Raw genomic sequence first — 14,321 nt, 5'->3', positions numbered from 1 at the left:
GGTCTTTTCATCCAGAAACCTTGAAAGTCTCCTATTTAATTGAATGCCCATCTTTTCCCCTGAAAGAGAATGTTCAGTTTTGCTGGGTAATAGATTCTTGGTTGCAATCCAAGCTCCTTTGCCTTCTGGAATATTATATTCCAAGCCTTGTGATCCTTTAATGTTGTAGCTGCCATGTCCTGTGCAATCCTGACTGTGGCTCCATGATAATTAAATTGCTTCTTTCTGGCTTCTTGGAGTATTTTCTCCTTCACCTGATAATTCTGGAATTTGGCTAAATGTTCCTTGGAGTTTTCTTTTTGGGATCTCTTTCAGGAGGTGATTGGTGGATTCTTTCAATGACAATTTTATCCTCTGATTCTATATAATATCAGGGCAGTTCTCCTTGATAATTTCCTGGAATATGGTGTCTAGACTCTTGGACTGCTTTCAGGCAATCCAATAATTCTCAAATTGTCTCTCCTGGATATATTTTCCAGGTCAGTTGTCTTTCCAATGAAGTATTTCACATTTTCTTCTATTTTTTCCTTGTTTTGATTCTTTTTGACTGATTCCTGTCATTAGCTTCCAACTGTCCAATCTGAACTTTTAAGGCATTGTTTTCTTCAGTGAAATTATGCACCTCCTTTTCCATTCGGCCAAATGGTTTTCTTCAGTCAATCTTTGTGCTTCCTTTTTGTGCTGTTGATTCTTTTTACCTAATTTTCTTGTGTTGCTTTCATTTCACTCCTCATTTTTTCCTCTACCTCTCTCAATTGATTTTTTTTTTTTAGTGAGGCAATTGGGGTTAGGTGACTTGCCCAGGGTCACACAGCTAGTAAGTGTTAAGTATCTGAGGCTGGATTTGAACTCAGGTACTCCTGACTCCAGGGTCAGTGCTCGCTCTATCCACTGCACCATCTAGCTGCCCCTCAATTGATTTTTAAAATCCTTTTTGAGTGCTTCCAAGAAGGCTTTTTGGTCCTGAGACAATTCATCTTCCCTCTTGAGGTTTCACATGTATGTAATTTGAGAGTATTGTCCTCATCTGAGTTTGTGTTTAGCTCTTCCCTGTTGACACAGAAGCTCTCAATGGTAAGAGTTCTTTTTTTGTTACTTACTCATATTGCAGTTTTATGTTTTTTTAAGTTGAGGTCTGCTTTTGGGGCACCAGGGTCCCTGTTTCAAGTTTCTTGTGCTGGGGGAGAGCCACTGTGTCACTGCCTTTCTACTCTGAGCCCTCTATGGTTTGTGGATTTCTCACTGCCCTGGGCTTACTCCCTGTGCTTGCTCCTGGCATGCTGGGATGGTCAGGCCTTATTGTGCTTGTCCTGTGCATGGTCTTCTAGCTGGCAGCCTGCCCTCTCAGCTGGTGTTGGTGGATCTCACCACTAGCCTGTTGCACCACCAGCTTGCTGAGCCAGTATCAAGGGGCCTCAGTTGCTTGGCTGTGGCCTAGAGCTTCCTGATGACTTGCCCTTACCCCCTCCAAGCTGTGCTGGGCTGAGGTGTGCTGCACCTCCCTTTTGCCCAAGTGAGACCAACTTTCCTGAAGTCTTCTAAATTATCTCAGGTTGGAAAATTGTGTCTCTCTGTCTTTTTGTAGGTTCTGTGGTTTCAGAATCTATTTAGAAGCTCAATTTAATGTTCTTTGTGAGGGAACCAAAGGAGAGTTCAGGCAACTTGCTGGCTTCTCTCTACCATGTTGGCTCCAACCTCCCCCCCCCCCCCCCCCCGCCCCAGGATGCTATCTTGATATCTACTCCAAGATAAGGCCCAGCCCAAGGATAGAGCCTTTGAGGCATCATGACATTGTCAAGAGAGGTGTCACACTGAAGTGTCACAAGGTGGGGGGGGGGCGCTCCATGAAGTAGGGAAGACCTTTTGAATGATTTCTTTTTTGTTTATTCACCCCTATAAAAAGTTAGCAGTTCCTTTGTTTCTTGGAGATTGAGATATAGGATATCTCCTCCCAGCCAGTTGCTCTATTACAATAAACCAAATCTTACTTTTATCTAAATTATGTGTGTATAAGTTTAATTCTTTAAATGAGTATATTCAAGAACCACCCCACCCATGACAATTCTCTATATTTCTTCACCCTGTTTAAAAAAAACTCCTTGTAAAAGTTCACATTTGATAGCTCTACTTCCATTCCTTTCACTTACTTCTCAATCCTATGCAATCTTTTTTCTGAACTTACTCAGAGGTATATGATCTCCCCAAAAGTTATCAGTGATCTCTTAATTATTATGTTTGATGACCTCTTCTCAATACTCATTTGAATTATCCTAACTGAATGTATTAAAACTCTTAACACTATCTTCTCTTACAACCTCTTTTCTTGTTTGTTTGTTTTTTGTGTGTGTGTGACATAGCTCTCTCTTCCTTTTTTACAACCTATTTGGTGACTTCATCTATTCCCATGTGTTGAATTATTATCTCCATGTGAATGACATCCAGATCTGTATATTCTCCCCTAATTTCTTTTTTGTTTGTTTGTTTTTTAGTGAGGCAATTGGGGTTAAGTGACTTGCCCAGGGTCACACAGCTAGTAAGTGTTAAGTGACTGAGGCCAGATTTGAACTCAGGTACTCCTGACTCCAGGGCCGGTGCTCTATCCACTGTGCCACCTAGCTGCCCCTCCCATAATTTCTATTTAACTAGATAATTTAAAGTGGATGTTCTATAAGCACAGGACACTCAAGAAGTCCACAAAGAAAAACTCATTATCTTTTCCTCTCAAAACTCTTCTGAACTCTCCTCTTGAATGCTTAACTACTTTTCTTTCTTTAAAAAAAAAATAATAACACTTTTTATTTATAGTTTTGAATTCCAAGTTTTATCCTTCCTTTCCTCCTTCCCCTCTCTCATTCTTGAGGTGGTAAGCAATTAGGTATGAGTCATAAGTATGAAATTATGTAAAACATTACCATGTTGGTCATTTTGTACAAGAAAACTTGAATAAAAGAAAACAATGAAAGTGAAAAATAACATGCTTCAGTCTGTGCTCAATCAATATCAATTCTTTCTTTGGATAGTATCATTAGTCCTTTGGGATTGTCTTGGATCATTGTATTGCTGAGAATAGTTAAGTCATTCAATGTTCTTCATTCAACAACTTATTTCTGTTGGTTCTGTTGTTCTCTTGGTTCTGCTCACTTAACTATACATCAATTTATACAAGTCTTTCTAGGCCTTTCTCAAATAATCCTGCTTGTCATTTCTTATAGTACAATCTATCACCATTGATATGTGTCTGGGCTAACTCAGAGGTTTTCTCCTTGAGAAGCTAAACTGAAGGACAGACATGCCTGAGAAGTAGGGGGAAATAAACAGTGCTCTAGACAAAGAAAGCTTCAGAAGTCAGGACCACCATCCTTTCATCAAGCCTCTCCCACCCCACAAGGACATAAGTCCATTAGAAGATTTGGTACTGGGGCGGAGCCAAGATGGCGGAGGAGAGGCTGTGACTCCCACAAGCTCCAGATAAACCCGTCCATTCACGCCCAAATAATGCAGTAAAAATCAAAACCCAGAACAGCCTAATGCACATAAGAACAGAGTGAGACTGTTTCTCTGCAAAAGAGGGCGATTCTGATCACCTACTGATCAGGCTGAACAGCTCAGCGCGCGGTCCGGACCCAGCCAGGGACAGTGCTTCCAACACGTCAGAGTCTTCAGCACCAGCAGCTTCTGAGGCTCCGATCACGGACTGGTGAGGGGGTTCGGAGGTAGGCCGGGGTGAAGTGGAGGCAGTATCTGCTGGAGTTGGGGCAAAGCGCCCTGGGTCTGAACCAGTGGGCTGAATCGAGTGGTGGTGGCCCAGTGGGGGAGGGGTAAAAGCACGCCAAGCTTCCGACCATAGAGAATCAGAGTTCAATCAGACTTCTGTTTCCGGGTCAAAGAGAAAGCGGCTGTGATTACTCACAAGCCAGGCAGGCTGAGAAGAAGCCCAATCACCCCCTGGGCCACGCTGTAGCACGAACGGTGTGTCCGGGAAGCAGCGCTACACTTTAAGGAGTAAAAAGTCAAGAAACAGTAAGCCAGGATGAGTAGGCAGAGAAAGCAGAAGACCATCGAAAACTTCTTTGGGGGAAAGGTAGACCACAATACATCCTCAGAAGAAGAAGATAATAATAGGGTCAAAGCTCCAACATCCAAAGCTTCCAAGAAAAATATGAACTGGTCTCAGGCCATGGAAGCTCTCAAAAGGGACTTTGAAGAGAAAGTAGGAGAGATAGAACGAAGATGTAGAGAAAGAGAGGAAGGAATGGAAAGAGAAATGAGAGCAATGCAGGAGAGTCATGAGAAAAAAGTCAACAGTTTGAAAAGCCAAATGGAAAAGGATATTAAAAAACTGTCTGCTGAAAATAATTGCCTAAGAATTAGGATTGAACAAATGGAAGCTAGTGAGCTTATGAGAAACCAAGACACAGTAAAGCAAATCCAATTGAATGAAAAAATAGAAGGCAATGTGAAATATCTCCTTGGAAAAACAGCTGACCTAGAAAATAAATCTAGGAGAGATAATTTGAAAATCATTGGACTACCTGAAAACCATGACCAAAACAAGAGTTTAGACACCATCCTCCAAGAGATTGTGAGGGAAAATTGCCCTGATATTCTTGAAGCAGAAGCTAAAATAGAAATTGAAAAAATCCACCGATCACCTCCTGAAAGAGATCCCAAAAGGAAAACCTCCAGGAATATTATAGCCAAATTCCAGAACTCCCAGGTCAAGGAGAAAATATTGCAAGCAGCTAGAAGAAAGGAATTCAAATATTGTGGAGCTCCAATAAGGATAAAGCAAGATCTAGCAGCTTCTACATTAAAGGACCGGAGGGCATGGAATATGATATTCCAGAGGGGAAAGGAACTGGAACTACAGCCAAAAATCACGTACCCAGCAAAACTAAGCATCCTCTTTCAGAGGCAAACATGGAACTTCAAGGAGAAAGAAGACTTTCAGGCATTTGTTATGAAAAGACCTGAACTGAATAGAAAATTTGACTTTCAAATACAACACCCCGGAGAAGCATAAAAAGATAAACAGGAAAAAGACTTCATGAGGGATATTAAAAGATCAAACTGTTAACATTCCTATATGGGAAGATAATACAGAGGACACAGGTCTGAACTGAATACGAAGGGAAGTTATGTTTTGTTCTTTGTGGGGTGTCTTATGTATGGGGCCGGATTTGGGCTTGGGGCCTCCTGGGTCCAGGGCTGGTGCATTGTCCACTGTGCCACCTAACTAACCCATAATGACATCCTTAAAATAGGGTTGAGGTGTAGGAGAAATAGACTAGGGGAGGGGGAAGGGGAGAGATGGACTGGGGAGAGGTTATTCATATGAAGGAAACAAGAAAAAAGCTTATGGAGGGGAGGGGAAGAGGGGGAAGGAATTGGGGAGTGATTGAACCTTAATATCATCAGAATTGACTCAAAGAAGGACTAACATACATACTCAAGTGGGTATAGTAATATATTTTGCCCTGAGGGAGGGGAGGGAGATAAGGGGGGGGGGAGGGGAAGGAGGGAAGGGCAGATTCTGGGAGAGAGTAGTAAAAAGCAAAATACTTTCAAGGAAGGTGAAGATGCATAATGGCACAAGTATTGAATTGCTTGATTTCATAGGGAGGGTTGAAGAGAGAGGGAGGAAGAAAATTTGGAACATAGAATTAGCTCAAAGACCTTAAACTCATCAGAGTTGGCTCATGGAGGGAATAACATTCACACCCAGTTGGGAGGAGTAATCTATTTAACCTTACAGGAAAGTATGAGGGGAAGAGGATAAGGAAGGAAGGGTGGAAAAACAGGGAGTGTAGAGTAGGGGAGGGGACAGTCAGAAGTAAAATACTTTTGAGGAGGAATAGTTTAAAAGAAGATGGAAAATAGAGTAAATATCATGGGAAGGGAATAGGATGGAGGGAAATAGTTATGATGACTTTGCTGGGCTAATACGAAGAAAATTCTTTGTCAAGTTTAAGGTACATTATTTAGGGTATGATGAACAGGATACTATTAGAAAAACCTGGAAAGACCTACATGAACTGAAGCAGAGTGAAATGCACTGTATACAAAATAACAGCAATAGTGTAAAATGAAAAAAAAAAAGATTTGGTACTGATAGACCACCTTCTTTCATATGTTTTTCATTGATTCCCTTGAGCTATTGTTTATCCAGATGAACTTTGTTATTATTTTTTCTAGATCTACAAAATATTGTTGATAGTTTGATTGGCATAGCACTAAGTAGATTAACAGGCAGGATTATCATTTTTATTATGTTGGATCAACCTACCCATGAGCAATTAATATTTTTCCAGTTGTTTAGATCTGACTTTATTCGTATGAAAAGTGTTTTATAGTTTGTTCATATACTTACTGGATTTGTCTTGGCAAGTAGACTCCCAAATATTTTATATTGGCTACAATTATTTTAAATGGAATTTCTCTATCTGTTGTTGTTGGACTTTGCTGATGATTTATGTGGATTTATTTTGTATCCTGCAACTTTGCTAAAGTTGTTAATATTTTCAAGTAGTTTTTTAGTTGATTCTCCAGGATTTTCTAAGTATAACATCATATCATCTACAAAGAGTGGTAGTTTTGTTTCCTCCTTACCTATTCTAATTCCATTAATTCTTTTTTCTTGTCTTTGTTAAGGGCTAAAATTCTAGCTAGTCTGTCTAAAATATTTAATGAGTGGTTGCCAATAAATTATAAGCTTTAGCAAGAGTTAGACTTTTAAGCATTTATTAAGGAAAAGAAGAATTTGGTAAAGAGAGAGAGAAAGGCCTAGATTCCTATCTATTAAAGGGAGAGCACATTTCTAGCTCCGCTCTCCACCAGAGTCCAAAGGAAAGAGCGAGCGAGACTGAGCGCCAGTCTCTTCCTTCCTCCTCCCACTAGCCCGCGTCACTTCCTGACTCCTGGTCTTGCCCTCAAAGACCTTCCCTTCATGGGCAGAACTCCTCTACAGTAAGTATCCAGCAGGTGGCGTTATTCCAATCGTTACAGTCCCCCCTGTTGTTCCTCAAGAAACAAAATGTTTCCTTGACGGAACAGTAAAAACAATATGATAACTATTGCTAACTAATAATATGTGAACAACAATATAGAAAAGGAAGAGAGGAAAGTTTTGTCCAGAGGGGCGATTTTTTTTGTCCTCATGAACCGACGCTTTGACATTAGTCTTGCAAAGGGAGGGCCTCTGCAGAGAATACATGTTACAGATGGTGTATATTATAACAGAAAGAGAAAAAAACCAACAAAAAGAACAAATCAAAACTGTTCATTTAAAGTCTCTGAAAGTCTTTTCTCAGATGTCCTCTAGGTGTAGTCGTGGAATGGAAGTCTTTTCAGGGGTTGATGTGTGGATGCTGGTAATCAGCCAGGAAAATTTCCTACAAAATTGAGCTTAACACAACTTTAAAATAGTTTTGTCAATAATCAAATCAAACAATGAAAGTTCTCAAAAACATGTTTAAGGGAATTCAGAATCTTAGTTGTTACACATGAAACATATAATAAAACAAAAATTGAACCATTCTTTAAAATTATAATATTACTATAGTCCCCCCCTTATGGAGGGTAATTGAGAAGACAATTGCTGCAATATTAATTATTAAAAATAATTTTTTATCTTTGTTTCATCACTTTTTGCATCATCTGCCTAATTATCCTCATGCCATTATGAGAAATTTAAAAATCTAATATAATTGGTAACAGGTGTCAAGGCCAAATTCAACACTGTATTTATCATGACACCTGAGATAATTATGGGGGTTACCATAAAAGAACAGAGAAATGATGGGATATGAGCATTCCCACACTTGAGCAATATGTACTGCCCATACAGTATGCCAGGCTTAAAATAGGTGGATGGAATATGTCCATGCCACCGAACATATTGGAGGAAACTGAGTCAGACTTAATCAGATGCATGGGATTGAGATGTCCATGGCATCAGGCATATAGGAGGGAGCATAGAAGCCAGGCGTAGAATAAGATGGGTGGGATGAATACTTCCAGCCATCTGTACAATATTGTGGGGAAAAATAAAATAAAATATTAAACCAAGAGTATCCAACCTCAACATTAGTCAAAAGCCGTTCCCTCGGCCATACCTTGACTTCATGCATGTCTCCCCTCATGTGACAATTCAGTGTCTGCTCTTGCATGTATTCCTCTTGTGATTGGATGGCATCTTGGCCAACTGGCATCTGATAACTCAGAATAAAGGCAATTAATGTCTTAAATGATAAGTTCCCATAATCCAAGTCTCATATGGATTTAAAAATTGAGGATAATAAATGATTGCAAAAAATGTGAATACATCTTGACTCAGAATATAATATATAATTATGCAACAATTTCAAATAATACCTTTTTTTTACTTAGCATACAATTACTTTTTTGAAAAATCTGAACATATTTAAATACAAGTTAAAGCACAACACAATCTCAAAGACAACTTTTACAAATGTTCCCCTCTTTTTTTTTTTTTTTGGAATATGCTTATCAAAAATAATACTTCTAGAATCAATTTACACTTGCCATGGCAAACAATTTGCTAGGGAAATGCTTTAAAGAGTTTGATCAAATAATCAGTTGAGAAAAAAAATAACAAAAACAAACAACTCAGAATATGGGAGCACAATACTCCTAGAATTAACATTGTATTATGAAATCAAAACCATGTTTCAAAATTAGATAGATGAATGAATAGAAGAAAATACACGTGGAATAATAAAAGACAATGAAATTCAAACTAGGGAAATCTAAATGAATATGAACTTAATATTAATAAGAGTATTACAAAATATAAACTTGATCGCATGACTATAAAAAGCTTTTACAAATATTCTCCTTGTTTTAGAAACTAAGTATAAGACACAATCTCAAAAGCATTAAAATCTCTATGAAAATAAACCTATACCATTAATTCCAAAATGTATATGTAATAGCATAGAAATCCTATGTAACCTCTGAACTGACATTAATAATCTGAGTGAATTCAGAACACTCTTGATTCCGATATCTAAAATCCCCAATACTCATATCAATACCTTGCTGCTTACTTCCACATTTCTGTAAAATATATACCCTTCCATGGCAAAAGAATCGGAGTCTTGAACTATGTTGATGATTGTCATTCTTATTCGGCTTAAGTTTTTCTTCTTTAACCCCTCTATATTGTCTGTCAGCCTTTTCACCATACAAATGCTTTATAAGATTACTAATTAAAGACAAAAGCAGGTTAGCAAAATTAAGAACAAAACGAGCATATCTGGAATTTAAAGGGTTTTCTAAGGTTGTTTCAGAAGCACAGCCAGGCTGGGGAAGGGCTGAGCCTGAAGCAGCAAATGTAGTTAGAGAAAGTTGAGCATGCGCATTAGATCTTTGGACTTCCCGGGCCGGGGAAGCAATGGGCTTGGCCATGGGAGGAGTAGAGGGTGGGGTCTGGAGAGGAGGGGAGGGACCAGCGCAATTTGAATCAGACTTGATTTTGAACTCAGGCCTGGATTCCTCTTCCCCCACTTTGCCTCCAGGTGCTAGGGGATTAAAAGCTTCTAGAGGGTGGGTCATTGCCTCCAGGCATGCAAAATTAGAGCAACAATTAGTGTTAGAACTGGGAAAAGCTGCAGGAATCTCTTCAGGTTTCTCTGAAAAAGCATGGTTGGGAGAGGGAGAGATATTTCCTTGTGTGAGTAAGTTGCTGGCTCTTTTAACAAAAATAAAAAGAAAAATAGAAAATCCACAAAAACAAAGCATTAACATGATCTTATCTCCCATTTGTCTGGTTAAACAGACTAAAATCAAAAATAGGATAATTAGGGAGTTTAAAAGGTCCATTTGAAAAAATTTAAAGGGAAAACACCAGGCAATTCAGCAGTACTTAAGATTTAAAGGGTTAGGGTAGGGAAAATTTCTTACCCAACCGAAAGATCAGAAGTGAGGTTCAGCTTTCCTCTTCGTGGTCAGCCATCTGTTAAGGGCTAAAATTCTAGCTAGTCTGTCTAAAATATTTAATGAGTGGTTGCCAATAAATTATAAGCTTTAGCAAGAGTTAGACTTTTAAGCATTTATTAAGGAAAAGAAGAATTTGGTAAAGAGAGAGAGAAAGGCCTAGATTCCTATCTATTAAAGGGAGAGCACATTTCTAGCTCCGCTCTCCACCAGAGTCCAAAGGAAAGAGCGAGGGAGACTGAGCGCCAGTCTCTTCCTTCCTCCTCCCACTAGCCCGCGTCACTTCCTGACTCCTGGTCTTGCCCTCAAAGACCTTCCCTTCATGGGCAGAACTCCTCTACAGTAAGTATCCAGCAGGTGGCGTTATTCCAATCGTTACATCTTATTGCTGTAGTTACCATTTCTAGTACAATTTTAAATAATAAAGGTGATAATGGGCATCCTTGCTTCCCCCTGATTGTATTGGGAAGGCTTCTAGCTTATCCCCATTAGAAATAGTGCTTGTTAATGGTTTTGGATAAATAGTACTTCACATTGCTCCCTATCATCTAAGAACTAATCTTTTCTCTTTGGTATTATGCGTATGTAGAAACAATCTTCAAGTAAACCAAACACATTTTTTTTTTTTGCAGGGCAATGAGGGTTAAGTGACTTGCCCAGGGTCACACAGCTAGTAAGTGTCAAGTGTCTGAGGCTGGATTTGAACTCAGGTCCTCCTGAATCCAGGGCTGGTGCTTTATCCACTGCGCCACCTAGCTGCCCCCAACGAAACACATTTTAAGTACCTAGGATGTGTGAGGAATTGTGCTAAGTGATAGAGAGATAAAGAAAATAAAAAACAAAACACACAGAAACACCCACAACAGACCATACTCTCAAGGAGCTCACAATCTAATGGGAGAGAGAACATGCAAAGATAATTGATATTCCTTTTGAATTCTTTCTGAATTCCATAAAATGTGAAATCTTTTTTACAAAGTCATGTGCCTTATCCATTAGTTCAGTGACTCAAATAAAATTCTTCCTTTTCTTCACAAAAATAGAAAGGAAGAAAAGAAAGGAAAGAAAAGGAAAGGAAAAGAAAAGAAAAGAATAGAAAAGGAAAAGAAAGAAATGATGAGCTGGTTAATTTTAGAATTTTAGAAAATTTTAATTTTAGAAAAACATGGAAATGAGAGTGAAACGAACAGAACCAAGACAATGTTGCATGCAGCAACAGCAAAAATTTTTTCTTTTTTTACATTTTTTATTTTTTAAAATCATAAAAATATTTTATTTTTTCTACTTACATGTAAAGATAGCTTTCAATATTTGTTTTCATAAGACTTTAAGTTCCAGATTTTTCTCCCTTCCTCCCTTTCTTCCCTCCCCCCTCCCGAGAGAGAAAGCAATCTGATATGTTATATACGTAACAATCACATTAAACATTTCTGCATTAGTCATGTTGTGAAAGAAGAATCAGAACAAAAGGGAAAGACCCCCCCAAAGAAAACAAAAACAAAAACAAAAGTACAAACAGTATGGTTCAATCTACATTCAGAATCCACATTTTTTTTTTCTGGATATGGGAACATTTTTCATTATGAATGAGTTCTTTAGAATTGTCTTTGGATCATTGTATTTCTGAGGAGAGATGTCTATCATATGGATCATCACATCATGTTGCTGTTACTGTGTCCAATGTTCTCATTGTACTTCACTCAGTATCAGTCCAGTTAAGTCTTTCTAGGTTTTTCTGAATTCTGCCTACTCATCATTTCTTATAGCACAACAGTATTCCATTGATATACCACAACTTGGTTGGCTGAACAACCATTCCCCAACTGATGGGCATTCCCTTGATTTCCAATTCTTTGCCACCACAAAGAGAGTTGCTATCAATATTGTTGTACATGTGGGTCCTTTTCTCTTTTTTATGACCTTTTGGGACAAAGACCTACTAGTGGTATTATTGGATCAAAGGGTATTCACAGTTTTATAGCCCTGTGGGCATAGTTCCAAATCAGCAATATTTTTCTAAAGAATAACTGAATTAAACTATTCTGAGTATTGTAAATACTCATATCAACCACAAAGGACCTTCATAGGAAGGAAGGTGATACCCAACTCCAGGGAAATAATAGATAGAGGGACACATAGCATGGTTTTATATTTGTGTCTGTATGTATGTGTGTGTTTATACGTGTGCACTTTTGGTGCACACATATAAATGGTGGCCTTTTCTAGTGTGGGAGGGAAACAGTTTGGAATTTAAAATTTAATTTAAATTTTTAATTTAATTTTTTAAAAAAGATGATGGGAAATTAATACCAGCCTGACAGAAAGAGAAAACAGGATTTTAGTGCACCATGTGGTGCTATCTGAAGTTTAAAAGGAAAGAAATTTCATGCCTAATAACAAGAGACTTTGGACTTTCTGTAAGTCATGCTTTCCTGAATAATCATAATTACTTTAATTAATAAATCACTTCAGATGTCAATGCAAAAAAACTGAGTTAGAAAATATGTGAGAAATAATTCTAAAATCACTATACTCCCTGAAAGCCATTACAAATGAATAACCTGAATATGATATTTCAAGAATCCTTGAACTCCTGTCTTTTTCAGTTGTGTTCCTGACTTTTTGATTTATGGTTTGATAAAGACCCATGTGCAATTTTGGGTCCATTCTGGCAGGTTCCCCTAAGGGAATGACTGCTGAGTATATGTGTTATAATTATGGTCTAAGGATTTGCAAGTTTCTAGATAATTGGCAGAACATAATAGAATCTAACATCCATCACTACTGACCACAGTGAGTTTCTTTTTATTGCAATAAAATAAACTTTCCACAAATTTCCTTTTAGTACCTTTGGCCCTAAAATTAAGTGCCCTAAATGGGATCCCTTTTTTCAATGGTTCCTGAAGACAACCAAATGGGAATATGAAAAAATATTTTATGTCTATAGACACACACACACACACACACACACACACACCTTCAGACCAAGTACCTCTTTCTCTTTACATTCTTGAAACATTAGGGAGTTTGGAAGGTAAGATAGGATTTTTTTTTCTTCCTTCAGCCATATAATGTTTTTATATGATATATTAGAAACTCAGTTTATGCTGAAGTAAAGAAACTAAAGAAACTAGAAACTTTTAGGTTTGCCTATACAATCACTCATTCAAAATGATGCTATCTATACCTTTAACAGTATATATTGAAGTTAGGCCAGTGTTATTTTCCTAGATTCCTATCTTGTTCACTGTGTGGAATTCCAGAATGTAATTATTTTCTTGATTTCTAGCGATAGATTTTATGTCAGGACAAGTTTAGTGTCTGGGAGAAGACAAAAAGAAGGGAGTGGGGAGAAAAAGATATTGAGTAAATTTTTAAAGGCCTAGTATACTTTTGTTATTTCAAGACCAGGAGAGAAATAATGATTTAGTCCTAAAATATGTTTAGTGAAACTTGCTATTTGAGGGGAAATCTCATGGGACTATAACCTGATACTATTTTGAATTTTAATTTCAGATATGATTGCTTATACTGTCATAAAGCCAATAGTCTACCATTCAAGGTGCATACCATGTGCTGCTCAGAGGAAATATAGTCTGGGAATCTTTATTGGTGAGCATGTTGTTGTCTGGGGAAAATTGAAAGGATCACTGTGGCATGGTTAAAAGTAGCATCTTCTTTACTCAGTTTCCCCACTGTATTACTTCCTTTAGAGCAAGGATATTTTCCACTTGACCAAAACCAGAAGTCTGGATTTGCACCCTATAAATAGAAGTGGGACATCTGAACTCAAACAGAGCTAAGGATGTTTTATCTTGATATACCTGTGTTGAATAATTCTGTACTTTTGGGTTGTAATCATGTCCCTGCTTCCTCCTCTAATAGCAAATCTCTCTAAACAGGACAAGTTGATCTGTGATTTTTAAGGCGAATCTGGTTGTTGCAATCCCATATCCTGAACAAGTGAGTAAATGAATGTTTGGCTTTGTCATCTGCCTGTTTATGGTTAACTGTATTTGTGTATTGGAAAAATCCCTACATTTTTCAGAATAATTACAGAATAAGAGTTTGTGGAACTAAATTATATGTTTATTAATTAGTTCAAGTTAAAATCAGAAAAACTTCAGTTTTGCTTTAATAAAAAATTTTAGTGCAATCTGTTTTTGTGTTACCTCAATGGAAAAGTCACAATCCAAGTTCTGTTGCCCTCCAGAATATCATATTCCAAGCCCACTGATCCTTTAATGTGGAGGCTGCCAGGTCCTGTGTAATCCTAATTATATCTCCTTGATATTTAAATTGTTTATTTCTAGATGCTTGAATTCCTTTACTTGATAATTCTGGAATTTGGCTACAATATTCCT

The sequence above is a fragment of the Dromiciops gliroides genome, chromosome 2 (genome assembly GCF_019393635.1).
Source record: "Dromiciops gliroides isolate mDroGli1 chromosome 2, mDroGli1.pri, whole genome shotgun sequence".
NCBI classification, from domain to species: Eukaryota; Metazoa; Chordata; class Mammalia; order Microbiotheria; family Microbiotheriidae; genus Dromiciops; species Dromiciops gliroides.
This window is presented reverse-complemented; position numbering follows the sequence as displayed.